The sequence below is a fragment of the Tachysurus fulvidraco genome, chromosome 4 (assembly GCF_022655615.1).
Source record: "Tachysurus fulvidraco isolate hzauxx_2018 chromosome 4, HZAU_PFXX_2.0, whole genome shotgun sequence".
In the NCBI taxonomy this organism is placed as follows: domain Eukaryota; kingdom Metazoa; phylum Chordata; class Actinopteri; order Siluriformes; family Bagridae; genus Tachysurus; species Tachysurus fulvidraco.
Genome location: NC_062521.1, coordinates 8,995,373 through 9,013,823, shown reverse-complemented (window position 1 = coordinate 9,013,823; position 18,451 = coordinate 8,995,373).

The following is an 18,451-nucleotide window of genomic DNA, read 5'->3' as shown; positions in this document are numbered from 1 at the left end:
ATCTTGCAAGACAGGAGAGATAGTGGATGGACCAATGTCTCAGGCTGGATGGTGGTGGGGATTTTTAGTCATAGATATACAGTAACTAATAACACCACTGCACTGGGACAGAGAAATTGATATTCTAATTGAGAATAATTGTTAGATAATAGGACCATGAACTATAAACCAAGGCAAAAGAAACAATTATAATAAAAGCATAAGTATGTATGATTATATAATATATGTTTAACAACAAAATATACATTACTGGCAAGTCTAGTTTTATTTACTGGGTCCCAGTTTATTTTGTGATTCATAAATAAAAAGCAACATTTTGTGTAAAGATGTAAACATTTTAGAATTGGAGTAATATGTATTGTTCTTCTTGCTTTATTTAGTCTTATTGCAGCATCTCAATTGATCTGTACTTGTTTAATGGTTACTTTTTAAGAAGTTCAGTTGGGAGGCCATTACAGAAGACAGCCCTGATGGTAATAAAAGAGTTGATTAGTTTCTAGAGGTGTTGTATGGGCAATAAGCATGTAATTATTGTACTTATTCTTCAGCACTGTAAAGTGCTGGTTTGGTGACTACTTTAATATGGCTAATAAAGGTAAGATCTGATTAGAACCCCATGGTTTTTAGTCTCTTTGAAATGACTACTAATTCTTTTTGTGTTCTTTGCTGCTTGCTCTTTTGTGTTGTTATTATTATGTTATTGGTTTGTAGTAATTTGGTGAGTATCATCTGCATAACTAAGTAGTGTTGTAGTCCCATATGCGTTGAACTTATGAGAGCACATATAGATTAAATAAAATGTGTCCTAGAATTGATCCATGTGGAATTCCACACGTCACTGTGATTCTGTCAGATTTGTAACTGTCAACGGTAGCGAAATAATTTTGGCCTTCTAAAGACCATGTGAACCGTTTAAAGAATGTTCCAGGTCTGTTATAAATTGAACAAATAACAGCTAGCATGACAGGCATGCTTTAAGCTCACCTTATCAAACAGACAAACTAACACAAGAGTACGCAATCACAAATCCAGAACACTAACCGTACCTCACTTCACATACACTATCAAGCAGTAAAACATAATATCTTATCTTTGTTTGAATTAGGGATAAGGTTAATGTTACTAAACAATAGTTTATCTAAACCAAAAAAACTGTAATTCTGTGTTAACTGATTTTTGGATGAAGTAATTTTCTCTCTTCCTTGGGATGAATTGATTTTAGTACTTAATTTTGTAACTAATACAAAAATAAGTATTTTTTTTTCTTTACTATTAGAAGCTTGGATTTAATATGTTCACACAGGGCTAAAAACCTTTATCTTTTTTCTTTCCTTTTTTTTAAAGAAATTATATATTAACCTTTTTTCATAAATAATAAGCACTAAAGTATATGTATATTATGTATGTTTCAACAACCAACTGCCAATATGCAATAAAATATTATAGATTGGTCAAAAGATATTTTGCACCACTTCTGTAGAACGACATATATGGTTTTGACAGCTGTATGAGGCAATATACCACAGGACATGTTTAACAATTAGAGTACTGCCAGGTATGTAATGAAGTCAAGAATGAGTGTTGAGTCTAGTAGTGGGATATAATGTCACAAGGGTACCCATGTTCAGGTCTTGAATGACTTTAACCTGGAGTCAGGGAAGAAGTCCCTTATTTGTTGTTCAGACCAGTACTGGTGGTTAAAGTTTTTTTCCCCCACAATCTCTGTATGTCTAGTAGATGGTGAAATGTGCACCCAGTGTTTGGAAATAACCGCAGCACATAATGACTTGTTTGGAGCGTTATGAGACATGCTAGCCTGCTGATATTATCTGCCCAATTCCTAGAGGACTGGAGAAACAAAAATATGTTAAGATGAAATATGTTAACAATGGAGTATCTTATGAATATTTACATGTACATCTTTGATATGTGTTTTTTTTTGTATTGTATTTTTTTATTATTGTAAAAAATCTGAGAATATGTGAATTCTCAGAGAAATGTCAAAATCTGTGAATTTGAGCTCAGTTTCTCACTGCTACATGACAAATGGGTTGGATGGTTCAGGGTGCCTCAGAAGTACAGCTGTGGGAAAACAGCTCATCAAATTCCGTAAGGTCTGAGCCACAGTTGCTGATCATAAAGGCCTGGATAAACTGCTTTTGAGCCATGATTTCTCAAAGAAACTCCAGTAGAGGCCTCTGGAAAATCTGTAGATAGTATTATATTCTATCCCTTTAGCATTATTATCTCCAGTATTTGTAATGGCTGAAATAAATGACTTGAATGGAAAAGTAACATTTTTATCCACTCAAGATTTGTGCAGCTGTTTTAGGAGTGATGGTCATAACAGCACAAGCAGCGGTAGTTCACTGTGAATCTCTTGTAGCAATTTGGGTAGAGGTGTAAAGCCTCATATTTGTATTCAACAGAGAAAAAAATAACAGAAAAAGAAAAACAGAAGCTGGAAAAGTAAATGATCTGATAAACTGCAAGTGTGTTTCCTCGGTGATGTAATCTATACATCACCGCGCCAACCTAAACGTGCCAACCTAAACAAAAAAAAAAAAAACCCTCTAACATAGTGTCTTGGTAATGGGCCATCAAGAGCTGCCAAGTCTGTACTGGAAGAATGAACACCATTCATCCAAAAGCTATTCCCTCATTTGATGTTTTGATGATGCTATTGCAACATTCTGACTTACAACTGTTAGTCCAAAATCTCCAATATATATTTATGCAGATGTACAAGACGATAGCATGTCATCTACATTATATCATCCTGGAATAGACCACTCCTATCAGTATATTTCTTCAAGATGATTAGTCACAATTACTTTGTATTGATTTGCAGTGACTTTTACCTCAAAGGGGACAAGTTGACCCAGTTCATGCCAGCTAACTGCCCCTGCAGCATTACAAATCCACTAGAGTTTCCCTTTTATTTGTATATGTACTTTGTAATGCTCTGTTGTTGATGCATCAGGGTGATTATTGACTTACATGACAAATATAACATCTTGCCAGGGGTCAGACTTTTAGTTGTGGATTATTATTATTTAATAGCACTAAATGGCAAACAGAAGTATAATATTTTGTTAAGGTAGCAGGACCAGAAATAGGTGAGTGACAGATATGGTCTGCTGGCTTTTCAGTTTTAGTAGATGAAGAGTAACTTCCTCAATTTATGTCTTCAACAAAAGTGGAACTGAGACTGTAGCACTTCCACTCCTGTACTCATTGATAAAATGTTTCTTCTTCTTCTTTAATAATTTATTAGTTTTTTCATTGGAGAACTCCCAATGGCACCTAGTGAGATTTGCATCGTGATTTATTTGTCATATATCCTTTATATCTCTAAATTCTTTATACATCTCCAGTGGCATCATGCATCTTTCATTACTTCCTCAACCGTGTTCGCAGCCGGATCCAAACACATTTTACACATCATGGTGCTGCCCTACCGCACTTATTTCACCTTGAGTGTGTGTGAGAGATGAAAAATGCAAAAGGCAGTGTTAATTTCTTTCCTTTCCACTCAGTAACAGTCAGGGTTGATTCCTTTACATGGCTCTGTTTTTAAGCCAGTGCCACAGAAACAAAGGATGAACAGTGAGGCAAAAAAAGAGAGAAAGAAACAGAACTGTAAATAAAATCAGCACTAGCTCAATTCTTTAAATGGCAATTGTGAATTTCCAGACAGGGATAAGAATTCACAAAGAGAAGGTCATTTTCACACTTCATACTTTTATTTTATTTTCTTCTTCCAGTTAAATTTGGGATACTGTCAGACAATCAAAAGAAATCTTCTCGGATAAAGTTATTGAATGGTGAATGTTACAGTGCTTTGAACTTAGGTCACAGAGGATTAAGCCATAAGCAGGAACTGAGGGATTTAGATAAACATGTTTGTAATGGTATATATTTAATATCCAACCATTTCCAAAGTCTTTTTCCACACTTTTTCTATGTTTCTGCTTGCAAGGGTAGGGAGTAGCATTCCTGGCTGCCTCTCCAATATTCTTCCCTCTTTTTTTGTTGACATACCGTCACTTTCTAAAAATGTTCCAGTAATTTTAATTTCACTGACATAGGCACAAGCTAAGGCACTACATATGTGCTGCAATGTGCACAAGATGCAGCTTTTCTTCAGATTTGATCAGGGGCTCGCTGAGACAGATTGCAGTGCCGGAATGTGCCATTGAGCCTTACAAAGCCCATCTGTTTGAGCGACCCAGCGGAGGGGGGGAAAGAGCGGGCGGTGGGCAGGATGATGGAGTGCCTATTAAAAATAAAGCAGGCTGTGGTGGTGCACCTTACTGGGCTGTTATTCCGGTTTGGAGATGGGGCTATACTATCAGCATTCACTCCCTGCTCTTTCACCTTTTTCTTTTTCTTTGTTCATTTAAGCCCTATCCATTTTTCCTCCTTCTTTTTTAACATGGTGTGATTGCACAGATGTTTTTTTTTCCTTTTCACTGGAGCCCCTTTAGAGTGGATGAAAGAGTCATATCACAGGTTTAAATATGAGCCTGTGTCTGTGTGTGTGTGTGTGTGTGTGTGTGTGTGTGTGTGTGTGTGTGTGTGTGTGTGTGTGTGTGTGTGTGTGTGTGTGTGTGTGTGTGTGTGTGTGTGTGTGTGTGTGCGCGCTAGTTGCTTTGGAATTTTACCACTCACACATTGTGCTCAGCACATGTGAATTGGTGCTGTGTGATCCTGATGCTAATTCCACCTCTTCTCCAGCAAAGCTTCAGTGCCTTTCAGCTCGGTGACAGCTTGATAACTAGACTCGGCAGAGGTGTCTCTGCTACATTTCCCATTTGCCGTCTAATTCACACATCAGAAACATATACTCACAAAAGTGAGACTTTAAAAGAGTAAAGACATCACCAGTGTGGATTCACAAGCAGCACACATTAAGGAGACAGAGAAAGTGCTAGCTGAGGTATGTAGATGTGATTAGTGAAAGAGATAAGAGGTGAGAGAGCTCCTCTGTCGTAAAAGTGTATGCTGAGCAGAAGCAGGGCTTGACTAAAAAGTCATGTGTTATTTTTAATTCATGCACTACCACCTGGCAAATGTGATTTTTGGATCTTACACCTCTGCCAAGCTGAAATCAAAAGCATTAAAATAGTTCATGCTGGTACATTAACAGCCATTGGTCACAGGTTGTAGAAATGTAAAAACAGTAAATATTGCTGAAAGGTTTGAGGAGAATGAACTTTGCAAGCTATTGGAGAAAAGCAACCTTAACGGAGAACCTCGTTCTTAATGTCCTCATTTCCCATTTATAAAGTAATAGTTGTTTTTTAAAAACTCATTCTAGATAAATGGGGTTTAGTTGCTCTGTTAATTATTGTGATGTTGCCTGCTTTACAGTTTTGCTCTTTGATGAAGGGCTGAACTAAAGGTTCAGAGTAGTAAGTACACCATTGTCAGTTTAAGCGATCCCATCAAATTAAACTTGTGTGGAAGCATAATAAATAAAATAGTAGGCTTTATCTTTTAAAATATCTTTAGTGTAGTCTGCATCAGATTGAAATAAATCAAACGGTACATTAATAGGTGCTGTCTGACATCAATTGGCAGGTTCTGTATGGCTTACTGGGCTGAGATCAGAGATGCCAGAGAATCTAATCATCAGGGCCAAATTAAAAGATTTTAATATTGATAGAGCACACAGGCACCATCCCTTTACCTCCATATTTCAGTTTGACACAAGTGAATTTTAGCACATTATTCCTGGATGAATGGGGGTAACGAATCGATCTATTTAACTAAGACGTAGCGTTATCTTGATCAAGGCATATTAAGCAATATCCGAGCCCTGTGGGATAAAGTTATTAGCCTAAGCAATTAAAAACCAATCTAAGTTTGATCAACGCGTCTCAGCCCTTAATGAGAATAAAAAATAGGATTAAAGCTACAGCTTTTCAGGAACAAAAGACACAGCTCTTTTTAACAAGGACATTCTATCAGATTTGTTTTTTGAAGAGAGTAAAAGTGGTTACAGAGATTAAACACATACACAAGAATTTTTCCAGCATTAAACTTCTTTTTGATCAGCTACTTTTGGATTTGTTTATTTAAATATAAAAAATGTTTTTATGTTATCCAGTCACATGGAAGACATGTTCAGTTCAATAGTGTAACAAAAACAGCAAAGTTGATATGGGTATTTAATAATAAAAGGCTGAGGTTTAGTGTCAAATAGTTATAAGAGGATTAGAGGACTTTAGTCACTGCTCTGACAGGGTTCAAGGCTCTTGGCTTTGGGTCTAATTGTCATTGTTCCTCTTTCACAAGCTAAAATCCCTCTCGTCCCAAGAGCAGCTCAGCATTCAGCTAAATGTGCTAAAACGATGCCCTTTTGTACGATTTAGAATGCTTCTGCATTATTTGACCTTTGACCTGTATCAAGTATCACTTCACTCTGAATTAAAATGATTTGTATAGATAACATTTGTTTGCTGTGCCAGTGGTTTTATTGAAACCTCTAACCAGAATTTCACTAGAGATTTACCTATCACATTATCCACTAGTGTAATACAATTCATTTTACGAATCACATCAAGCTGCCCTTTGTCAGAGTTGTTAATTAAACTACACCATTTGCAATAGAATCTCCATCGTCTATCTAAATCTAAGCACATTTTGCATACAGTACATGTCAATACACTGTTTGAATCTACAGCTGTATTCAGAGTTGACTGAACTGTAATGGGGATTTAATACAGATGTTAAGCATTATTCATGATAGTTATGCACACGGGGTGGAGTTTTATAAAGGTTTTTCTCAGTTTGTCTCATGGATCTCATCTTGGACTTGTGCAATATTGGCTCAAGCAAGGAGCAATATAAAGTCAAATGCTGCATATTCACTTCATAAGATAAGCAACTCCAGTGATCAGAATATGGATATTAGGATTAGGAACTGAATATGTATAGATAAAGTTATGAACCTAAAGTGAGCTCTAAGTATAACAGATGAATGCTCTGCAAGATTGTCCTTCAGAAGAAAACATCAGCATGTTTTCTTTACAGTAGAGCACATTTAATTAACAAACAAGCCTTACATAAATAAGCATTAGCCATTTAAACATCTAAACATTAACAATGGGCAATTAAACATTATTTCAATACTTCAAATCAAAATAGTGAACTGAAAGTGTGATAAAATGATCCTACATTCCACCCATAGGTTATGATCTTATAACCCTGATTTACAATCTTTTGGATTTATTACCTATGTGCACAAGTTGGAGCATGTAAATAAAATAAAATTAAATGCTTAATAATAGGCTGTGCTGAATAAAGTGCTAATATATGAATAATGAGGATGTAAATCGCCATGTAATTGCATTAAACAAATTTGCAGTTATTAAGTTCTACTAGGACTACTTACGCAACAGTATGTTGGCTATACAATTGACTCCTAATAGTTGACAAGTTATTTCAGTGTTTATCTATGAGCTTTTGTCCCTTTTATATTGCCTCTTGTTTGCGTTACATCATTTGACATGGCATTTTAAAGCCCCCTTTTTTTAGGCTAAACAGAACGTACTTATGGTTAAATGTGCTGCTCTAGCCACTACTGGAAAAACCCTGCCCGACTGTTTTTACTCAAGAATAATCTGGCAACCTCTGAAGTGTGAAGTACATGAAGGTAATTTGCATAATCTAGTAGTAGGGACCCCAGAAAATCAATTTAAGTATGTGCTTAGTACATCTTTGAACACGTAAACGTTTCTCATGTTTGTACAACAGCCGAAAATGAATATCACAGCTTCTGCTTATACATACTGTATCAGTCTGGTCTATGTATCAAGAAAAAGTCTGGTTAAAGAGTGATGCAAACTTTGACACCCTTCAACTTATTTCTCCATTTCAAAATAGTAGTTGATGGAGACACATAATGATTCATATTTTATTTGACTTGTCATTTTTGCTCAGAATTTGCTGAACCTTTGACTGAAACCCCTCCTTATGAGCCAGTCTGTACAGCACATTTGCAAGGATTTTAAGATGTTTGTGCTCCTTTCAGCAGGAGCTACACTAGTGGTGAAGGAGGAGGCAAGGTGGCTGGAGATGGCAGATTTTTCACCTGAAGGCAAATGCAGGCAGAGGAAGCTGTGCGTTCAGTAGGGAGCCTCACCAATTCAGGAAGCACATCTCCTCCGTTATTCATTATTCATCCAGCCTCAGAATTAGTAGCTATAATTCACACATCAGAAGATTTGTTGTGCTATAAAAGAATATGCAAATTCTTCCATTTATGTATTTATTTCCAAGTTAAATGTGCTCAATTGTTGTTTATTTATTCAATTTGTTAAGTCTGTAGGGAGAGTGAAGGATTCTGTGTATTGTGAGCTCTAATCGTCCTAAATGGGATGTCTGAAGCTACTGGAATTTATGGAAAGATGTGTGCTTAACTGTGAATGCCTGAACATGCTTACAAAGACAGCATAAATATATTGTCATATCTGACCTACTTGTGTCAATGCTATGCTAAGAAAGGCTTTTTTGAAAGCATTTACAAAACATATTGACTTTGGAAGTTCGGGAAAGCTTTCTTTGTGGTTTTGGTGTGATCCAATTTTATCAGTGTGCTGATGCATTTAAGAAACCTGACAACTCAAAAACAATAAAATCTTTTTTGTTTCCCATCACTCTTCAAATGATTTTCTTACACACAATATTAAGTAGGCAATCATGGAAATTATGGAAATATGGACTTCTGATTTTTTAATGCAGACCATTTAGTTTTGGCTGTGTAATACTTTCATCATGCAGATATTAAGCACACTGTTCACATACCTGTGCAAGCTTTGTTTGTCAAATGCATAGAAGTGTAAAGCAAAAGGAAGAGCATCTGTTTCAGATGGAGTTTGGCACATGGCCTACTCTGCATGCACAATGTGTATGATGAGCTTGTGGACTGGAACCCCAAGATAAACATACGCACAACACTTAATATAGTCACACATGAATATACACTCACACACACACATTTCTATCTGCACTTCAGCTTCTTTTTCTTTTTTTTTCAGAAAATTCATCTACATATACTATATATATATATATATATATATATATATATATATATATATATATATATATATATATATATATATATATACTATATTTCATCATGCTTATATTATGAATATATATATATATACTATATTTCATCATGCTTTATTTATGAAATAATCCTCCATTTTCTTCAGCACTCATAAAATGTCTCTTATTGATAGTAGTTGATGAAAAAGCTGAGGTGAGTTTAATTTGAAGACGTTTAATTTTTTTTTTTGTGAAAAAGTCATTCAGAATGGCACTTTACTCTTTGCCAGTGTAAAGCTGAAGCAAGAAACATAAATGCATAGAATAGAATAGAATAGAATAGAATAGAATAGAATAGAATAGAATAGAAGAGAATATTTGAACAAACAATGAACAGGTGGTCAGTAATCAGAAACACCTTTGCAATAAAATGATCTTCTTTGGTATCCAGCATGTCTGGCACCTATCTAGATTTCTTTCTAGATATAATGAGAAGTCACTGTCCAACTTCTGTGAGTCAAAGATATATATATATATATATATATATATATATATATATATATATATATATATATATATATTCATTAAACCTCAAACCTTTTAGAAATGTGTTCTGTTTTACTGAAAGTTCTGGGATTTAGTCAGTGAAAGTAGTCCAGTGATCTTTTCATCCTGCAAGAGCAATTTTTTTTGGGTCCATTGTACAAGAACTTATTACTGTATTCAACTTGTTGAGAAATATTTAAAATTTTGTTATGAGTGTCTAGCTGCTAAGATTTATACTGTCTTTTTATTTACAAATGTGTGGGTGAGCCTTTAAGACATGGTCATGAATTTCAGCTCATTTACCATTTGCAACACTTTTTAAAATACATTGTATATTAAATAGAAGTGAAGTTATTCTCAAAGTTATTCTCAAATGTTTATGAAAGATGCTTATAAAGGTACTTTATAAGGTGCATCTTGTTAACTATTGCCTCCAGACTTGGCTCATGCAGGCTTGTCTTTGATTTGGAGTGTGTGGGTTTTTATTAGTCATTCCAGGAGTTCATGCTTTTCTTTTTGCATTTGCAGAAATTATTGCAAAATCCAAACAAACTCTGTTCTGTTTGAAGGATCTGTTTTTAATTTCAAGACTATTCATGTCATCACAACGGACATTTAGCCAATGTCTTCATTGTTAATAGTTGGATAAAAGATCAATTCAGTGCTTGCAATTTCAGCAATTCAAGTATTTTTTTTTTTTTTTTTTTTTTTTACAAAAAGGCACATAAAACTCTACAGGCTCTACTGACACTTTTAAAAATTCTTTATTTTGGGGATTTTTTGCTCCAGTTTCTGAACTAATGTTGTACGAAATCTCTTCTCAGGCAAAGATTTCCTGTTCCTGAAAAACTTTGTTTTTCTGTTAATTAAAAGTTTTGTGTTGCGCTAACTTGAAGAAATGATCACCTTTCTGGCTCGGCAGTAAAAACTCTTTTCAAGGATTTGTAATCCTGGTTCATTCTCAAACAAGCTGTCTCTCTCTTTATTCTCTCCTCATTGACTTGACATATGTGGTTGTAATTGTTTCAAAAACTCCAAAGACAAAAGAGAAGCTGCCATTGTTCCATCCTGAAAATAAGTGTGAGGGACAAAAAGAAAAAGGCCCAGATTTCAAGAGAGAAATCTTTATGAAGATGAAACAACAATTGAAACAGTCCGTTGTCAGCTGAAACAAAAGAGGCGTTCAGTGCCCACTGTTGAGCCGTGCGACTTTGATTGTGCTGAAGGACAGCTGTGTGTATGTGTGTTTATAGAGACAGACAGATCGTCTTGCTATATCTTGACTTTTGCATTTGGAGGATAAAGGCCTGTTGTCCTCAGTCACCTTCATCTTTGTCAAAAGCATAAATACGCTTTAGAATGGTTTAGAATAAAAAGAAAAAGTTTACTTTGAACTTCGAAAATTCCACACAGCCAGGGCCTTATTGGCAAGAAATGATAGTGTCCCTTGCTTCTTCTTCCTTTTAAGACAAATTATTATTTTAGGTATTATCTTTTATCACATGTGAACATATTTTTGAACTTGCTTGCAATCGGGTGCTTTCATGACCCTCATACTAGGAAATGATCACATATGTTCAAATAAATATTGTTTCTGGCTTGTATAAAATACAGGTCAGTCAAAAGATTGTATTTAAAAGTCTGCTATCTGCAGCAAGTATTTTTACTTTGTTGGACCAACATGCCTTTTATATGTCAGGTGGATTCACTATCTTTGTCTGTTTCATCTTTGCTGCTGACATAACACTGCTGGCGTGTATATATGTGTCCAAACTAACCATAATCTGCTTACATCTGGGCACAGTGCCTGCCACAGTTCACTTATTTCAGCATGACTGTCTGCTGGTCAGCAAGAGGCAATAAAACAGTTTAGAGTTTCTGTTGCATCTATGGCCCCCTGTGTGACTGCTGAATGCAACACCATTTTCCCCTCCCTATTTTACCCTTCCTTGTTTATCTAATTTAACATTCTTAAAATGCTTTTAAGAGAGGTTCAGCTATTCTGCAAGATTAATGCAGCAAAATACCGGTTCAGTTTATACTATTCCCTTATTGCAAAATATGCCATTAAGAATGATATGATAGATTACTTTTTTCCAAAGGGATATGCAAATTGATCTCAGCCCTGATTGACTTTGCTGTGGTTAAGTGCTCAAGGTCATAAAATTTTCTTTGGAGGTTTCAGTGACAATACCTGCTCCAGCTCTTGGTGAGCTAACATGTAGTTTCTGAGCCCCTCTGGCAGCAGCAGCTGTGCCTATGTCCTTCAGCTCAGGGCTAATGATGGAGCCAACTGAGGTGATTATTATCGGCTCTCTGTCTCCAGCTCTCAGCACGGGCCAAACGGGCCAGACACAGCCAAGCTACATTAATAAAGTGCAAAACTGATAATGACTTTAAGATTGGATAATTAGCCCAAATGTGTCTAATTGGGGATTTCTCTCCAGAATTGCCATGATCGTTAGTGTAGTGTTACTTGTCACTGGTTGTATGAGGCTGATAATATGCGTGTGTGTATGTGTGTAACCACCAAGTTCAGCTTTTGGGATATTTAAATCAACCAAAGTCTAGAACATGCAGACAATAGCACATGTTCCTGAGTGGATTAGTGTATTTGTTTGTCCTGATTGTTTGTGAATCAAGAGTGTATCTTATGTCTATTATGTCTTATGTCTGCAAAAAGAAATGTGGAGTCATGCTGTACTTTTTACTCTTTTATTAAAATGATCCATATTATTGACATAGCTGGAAAAATATTTTTTTCATTATGTACACAAACTGACAAAACACTGAAAGGACCAGTGTACATTCAGTGTGCTCATTATCACATTAACTGCACCATTAAGGCGTTATTGTGTAACACATCCACACCACACTAACAATTAACTAGGCTGATAATAAATAGCCTCAAAGATAAAAGTTAAATGAATGTAATATTTTCTATCCTGCTGAAAGTGACAGGACTTTAATTTTTTGATTATTTCCCTGAAGAAGTCATTCCAGCTGCCCACCCTGCTGCTTTTAAAATGCTTTTTAATCCTTTAGAAAATTACTCTCAAGCTAACGAGTTCTCCTCAAACCAACTCCAGACATCATTAAGGGTTGGCTCTAGCCTGCGGCTGTACATGAAGCTTTTCTTTACACTTTATCCATAATTCAGCTATCTTTCTTGAATTATTCAAGCAAATAGTAGCAGAAAATAATGGACTTCACTGAATCTTACTTACACATAAAACAATTTTAATGGTGATTTGAATGTGCAAGACGAAAAAAAAAAAAAAAAAACTAGCACAGGCTCTCTCCTGTTCTGACTGCAGCCTGAAAGCCTGAAAGTACCCATAAACACATCATCAAAGAACCCTAGCTTGTGTCTGTGTGTGTAGCAGTCTCAGAAGGAGAGTGGGTGAGAGTGATGTTAGGTATTTAACTACTACATAAATTATATCAAAGGGTAATAACTGCTGATCCTTGAAATTGACTTGAACTCTAACTTTATTATAAAGTGTTCAGCTTTTGACTAGTTCACTAACGAAACCTATAATATTCTAAATGATTAGGTTTGGGGTTACCTATTAGTAAGTAGCAATTAATTGCTTGACGTCTTCAGTACACCTAGTATAAGTACACTGATTACTTAGTTTTCTTCCTTTTGGTGTAAAAACAAACCAAAAAGGGGTGTACAATAGTTCCAAATACACTCGCTGTACATTTTAATCGGAACACATATGCACCTGTTCATTTATGCAGTTATCCATTCAATCATGTGGCACAGAACAAATCATGAAATTATACATATACTGGCCGAGAGCTTTAGTTATTGTGCATAACAAACATCAGAATGAGGAGAAATGTGATCATGGTAACTTTAAGCGTGGTATTGTTCTTGGTGCCAGATGGGCCAGTTTGAGCATTTCAGAAACTGTGGATCTCCTGGGATTTTCACACAAAACAGTCTCTATTCTTTATAAAACATGGTGGAAAAACAAAAAACACCAACTGGGTCAGTGTTTTCTGTCAGTGTTACCTTGTTGAAAAAGAGATCAATGGAGAATAACCAGACTGGTCTGAGCTGACAGGAAGTCTATAGTAACTTAGTAAATTAAGCACATACAACACATCAAACCTTGAGAAGGATGAGGAACAAAGTGAGAGATCACACTTTTTTCTTCATTCTGAGGTTTGATGTGAATATCAGCTGAAACTTTGACCTGTATCTGCATTATTTCATGTATTGTGCTGGCGCTATATAACCGATAATGATAACAGCATTAATGAATAGGTGTTCCCATGAAAGTAGATAGTCAAAGTATTTTCTACATTTGTTTCATACTTTATGAACTGCCATTAAATTTCTTGATAGCTATACATTGTTGTTCTATGCCTGCTCCCATATTTATGATTTGGCACAGGTACACCGGATGCCCTTCCTGACACAACCCTCCCATTTTATCCAGGCTTGGGACAAGCACTGACAGTTACTGTAACTCCACATTTGCTGGGTTGTTTTTTTTTTTAGCTATATAAAGGTAGCTATAAAACTGTAACCATTTCTATATACTAATGGATGAGATTAAAAAAATCAATGGTTCTGTTATGCCATAAGGACCTATTGCTAACATGGTTTAGGTTCATTTGTTCACTTAGAGGAAAGAGTTGGTGCACATCAGTACAAAGTTATTCTTACTGATCACTTTTATCCTATGATGAATCATTTCTATGCTCATAGAAGTGAAATCCACAGCAAATGAGGGCTCATCGACTGGATTAAGGAATATGTAAATAGTTTAAATCATAAAAATATGGTTTTCACAATGTCCAGACAATCAATTTAAGGCCTTTGTACCATCACCAAAACAGTTCACCAACACCAAAAAAAAATGCTGTTTATCTAATCAATACATTTCCATAAACTAGCAGAATTGGTACCATAGCACATTAAAGCTGGCCTGGCAAAACACCTTACTAAGATGTTTGTTATGTTTTCCTGTAATTTTTCACCATTCTGTGTGTAGAAATGATACTATACTAACCTTTTTTGTTACATTCGTTAACAATATCTCCTATTAAATGGATCATTCTGACTAAGTCAGCTGTGTTAGTGCATAAAATCACTTCCTACCCATGAGCACAATTATCAACCTCCTTAAGTTAATTTCTCAGTTAAACCAGTCAATATTTATACATATTCTCTCCTTTCAATAATATTAAGCTGACAAATGTATAATTCAACTTGGGTTTAGACATTGATAAATTGCTAGGAGACTTTTTAAATCAGTAGTTTCTGTCCATTAACACAAGTATCGAAAATTATATAACCTTTGGAAAACTTCAAAGACCAATGCCAGAAATTGCTTGAGCACGAGTACAAATAGTGCCAAAATTCCAATAGAAATTACTGAACCATTACAAAGAAAAAACAGTGCTTTTTGTCCTGTCTCACTAGCATTTCTTCTTTATGAAGGTCACTTCCATTATTTTTATCAAAGTGGTGCATATCTTGTCACTTAAGAATTTCTGAAATTACTTCCTTCATGTTTTTGCACAAAGTTTTGCATGGTTACATCTCAGCTATTATGAATTATAACCTCTGTTTATAATTCAAAGGAATAGATGGAGCCATATGGCTTTAATAAAAGGAGTTCCATCTGCATAAAAGTGAGTGCACCCTTCCTGTGTGTTGTATACACTGTTATCTGACAATAGCTCATGTCATATTACTGCGGAGGAGCGGCTGTGGTTCTGGCAGGCTGAAAGGCAGCGAGGCGCTGCAGACATTGTGAGTAATATTTCTCAGTAGGACTAAGACAGCCTGTGTCTGAATGAGGCAGCTTCTAACTAATGGCCATCTGTGTGCAGCAATAATGAAAAATCTCGCTCATGTATAGCCACACCAGCTCGTTAAGAAGCCTCAGCGGCGAGCAAAAATAAAACAGATGATGGGCTCCAGTGTGTGAGAGCTTTCCTGCTAATCTCTCCCTGAAGGACCTACTGCAGCTCATCCTGAGAGAGAAAAACAATTGCTTTAAATTATTCTCAGAGAGATATATATATGAAGGCTTCAACTAATATGTGCTTATATCATTCTAAGCCAGGAATGATATAAGCACATATTGTTGAGTACTAAAAACGACCTATGTAATGTTAGTTTCATCAGGGTCCTCTAGTGTTGCCATTCTTTTGTCTACCCAAATCTGTTTGGTACTTTGTAAAATGCTTTTTTGAAATGTTCGACTATCTGTTTCTCAATATATACCAGATGCACTGTGCTGTTGTACCCGATCATAACATCTCACACATGACTCCAGTTGCTGTTGTACCCGATCATAACATCTCACACATGACTTCAGTTGCAGAGCATCTATGTGTCGCTCTTTTGGTCCCCATGCATAGGTGAAGAAAGTGAGGAGAACATTCGGAGATAAGTGTAGCCCCTGAACGCCATGACTAATTTGACACATCTCTCTGTGCGTCCTCTCAGACTGTCTGCCACCATCAACACTTCCTGGCTCACCAGCTTGCCACGGACAACATCCCTCCGAGGCCTGACGTTCTGCTGGAGTTGCTGGTGCAGCCTCTGGGCCTAATGGATGAGACTGTAAACTAATCTGAAATACAATTTTATGTGTACTGCTAAAACTCTCACTCTACCATTCTCCTTTTCCATCAAATACTGTAGCATTCCAACTTTTAATCTTAATAGTAATCAATATAAGTAAAACACATTTATAAACTATAGCACCTTTATACAGCACCACACATTTAATTGGCACAACTGCCACAAATCATACACTATATCTAATACTTTATACTAATGTAACTAGTGTATGCTAAGTTATTAAAAGTACAGGACTTCTCTAAATATATTTGTATAATATAATATCATGAACCTGTGTTTGTCTTTTACATTTATCTAACCACACATGAGGCTATAGCATTTTGTGAAAGTGAAAAGAGACAAAATCCCTGTAAAGATTGAATTCTGAGTGTGGCCAGACTCACAGGACATTCTGACAGCACAAACTGAATTGAGACAGCACAAACAGCTACCCAGCAGCTTGCTCTATGAGAAAATCAGACTCAGATAGCAAGCTTTTTGGTAACTTTTGGCACACTGACTGTTTTTACCATCATGTCTGTAAAATTGATTCCAAGGTAAGAACCAACCTGCATATCCACTCAGCTCAGCCAGTCTTGTGGCAGCAGGGTAATGGATACATGTATATGAAATGATATCATGCATATACAGAATCTTCAGTGAATGTTAACATTACACATTGGAATGTGATCTTGATGACTATGGTATTGTTGTAGGTAGCAGATGGAGTATTTCAGACACTTCTGATCTCCTGGAATCAAAAATCAGAAAGCATGGCATTGGCAGATCTGTGGGTGGAGCACCTTGTTAATAAGATAGGTCAAAGTAGAATAAAAGTGTGAGTTGTGTATTGATGTTCCTAATAAAGTGTACAGTGTGTTTATATTCTATGCAGATAAAACCAGACATTTTATATTTATGCTTTTATCTTGTGGATTTTTGCAGACCAACTCACATGTGTCTCAAATGAGTGATAGAAATTATGCGTACATTAGTTAAGGATATCTTCCATTTATTATTATACATGTTTAAATAAATATCTATTCTGATTAACCATGTCCCCTAAATGCTTGTGAATAGTAAATAATATGACAGTTAAACACAGAAAAGAGTGTACTGGTGTTTTGGAATGAAGAGTATTTTAGGCTAGGTATATTATAAAGTTTCAGGATGTTTTACATGAAGACACAAAATACATTTGTTTGTTTATTATATAAAAATATATAAAAGGTTTATATCAGGGATAAAAAGCTTCAGCTATGTAGATACTTGTGACAACCAAAAAGTATGAACACTCCATGTTCAAAAAAATATTCTACGCTTTCAGCTGTTTCTGCTGAGCACACTTTCCTGACACAGCTGGCTGAACTCCTATCTCCAGCCTCATGATCAGAGAATCCAAAAGCGTGATACAGCTTTGAGTTTTTAGAGTAGAGGAAATTCAAACATGACTTCAAATCTAGAAAAAAAAATGCTAATGCATCCTGAAAGGTAGACTCATTTTTTAAAATCTTGTAAAAACTAAACAAAGACCTTTACTATCCTACCACAAATACCTAATACATTGGGAAAAACACTTAAAGGGTTGTGTTATATTTGATAGATGATAGTTATATCATAACCTGTTAAAATTTTAATTTCTTTTACTCTGTCCAGCAATAAAACAGGCCTTGTCTTCTTTAATGAGATGTTCTGTGAAATGTTAATTACACACCAGACTGGGAGTGTGATCTGCCTCCTCGAATGATCCCATTTTTATTCTTGTAATAACAATTACTTCAGTTAAAAGTAGGTTGGGGGAAAAGGAAGATACATTAAAGCCAGACTTCTCTCACTCACACAAAGAAAGCATACAGAACATTATATGTTTTACATCACACCTGACTTTTCTAACTAACTGATACTAGGTTTCAGCAGCTATCGTGGAATGTGACCTTTCTTATTTTCTCCTTGAAAAAATGAATTATGCAATGCAATAATTAGCTTCCTGATACAACAAATATGGATTGGTTCTTACATGCCAGTGCTCTTTCTATCTGTATTAATAACATGGATTAGATAACATGCGCAGATTGACAGGTGATTAAATGCGTTTCTATAGTTTGGATATGTCTAAACACAGAGTTCTTGCATGGATCTGTCTCCGCATGTGCAGCAGCTCATAAGCACCAGCTCTTTTATGAATGCCCATAATTGTTTGGTCGCTCTCTTGCTTTGTGCAGCCGCCAGCTGGCACCTGCTCCTCCACAC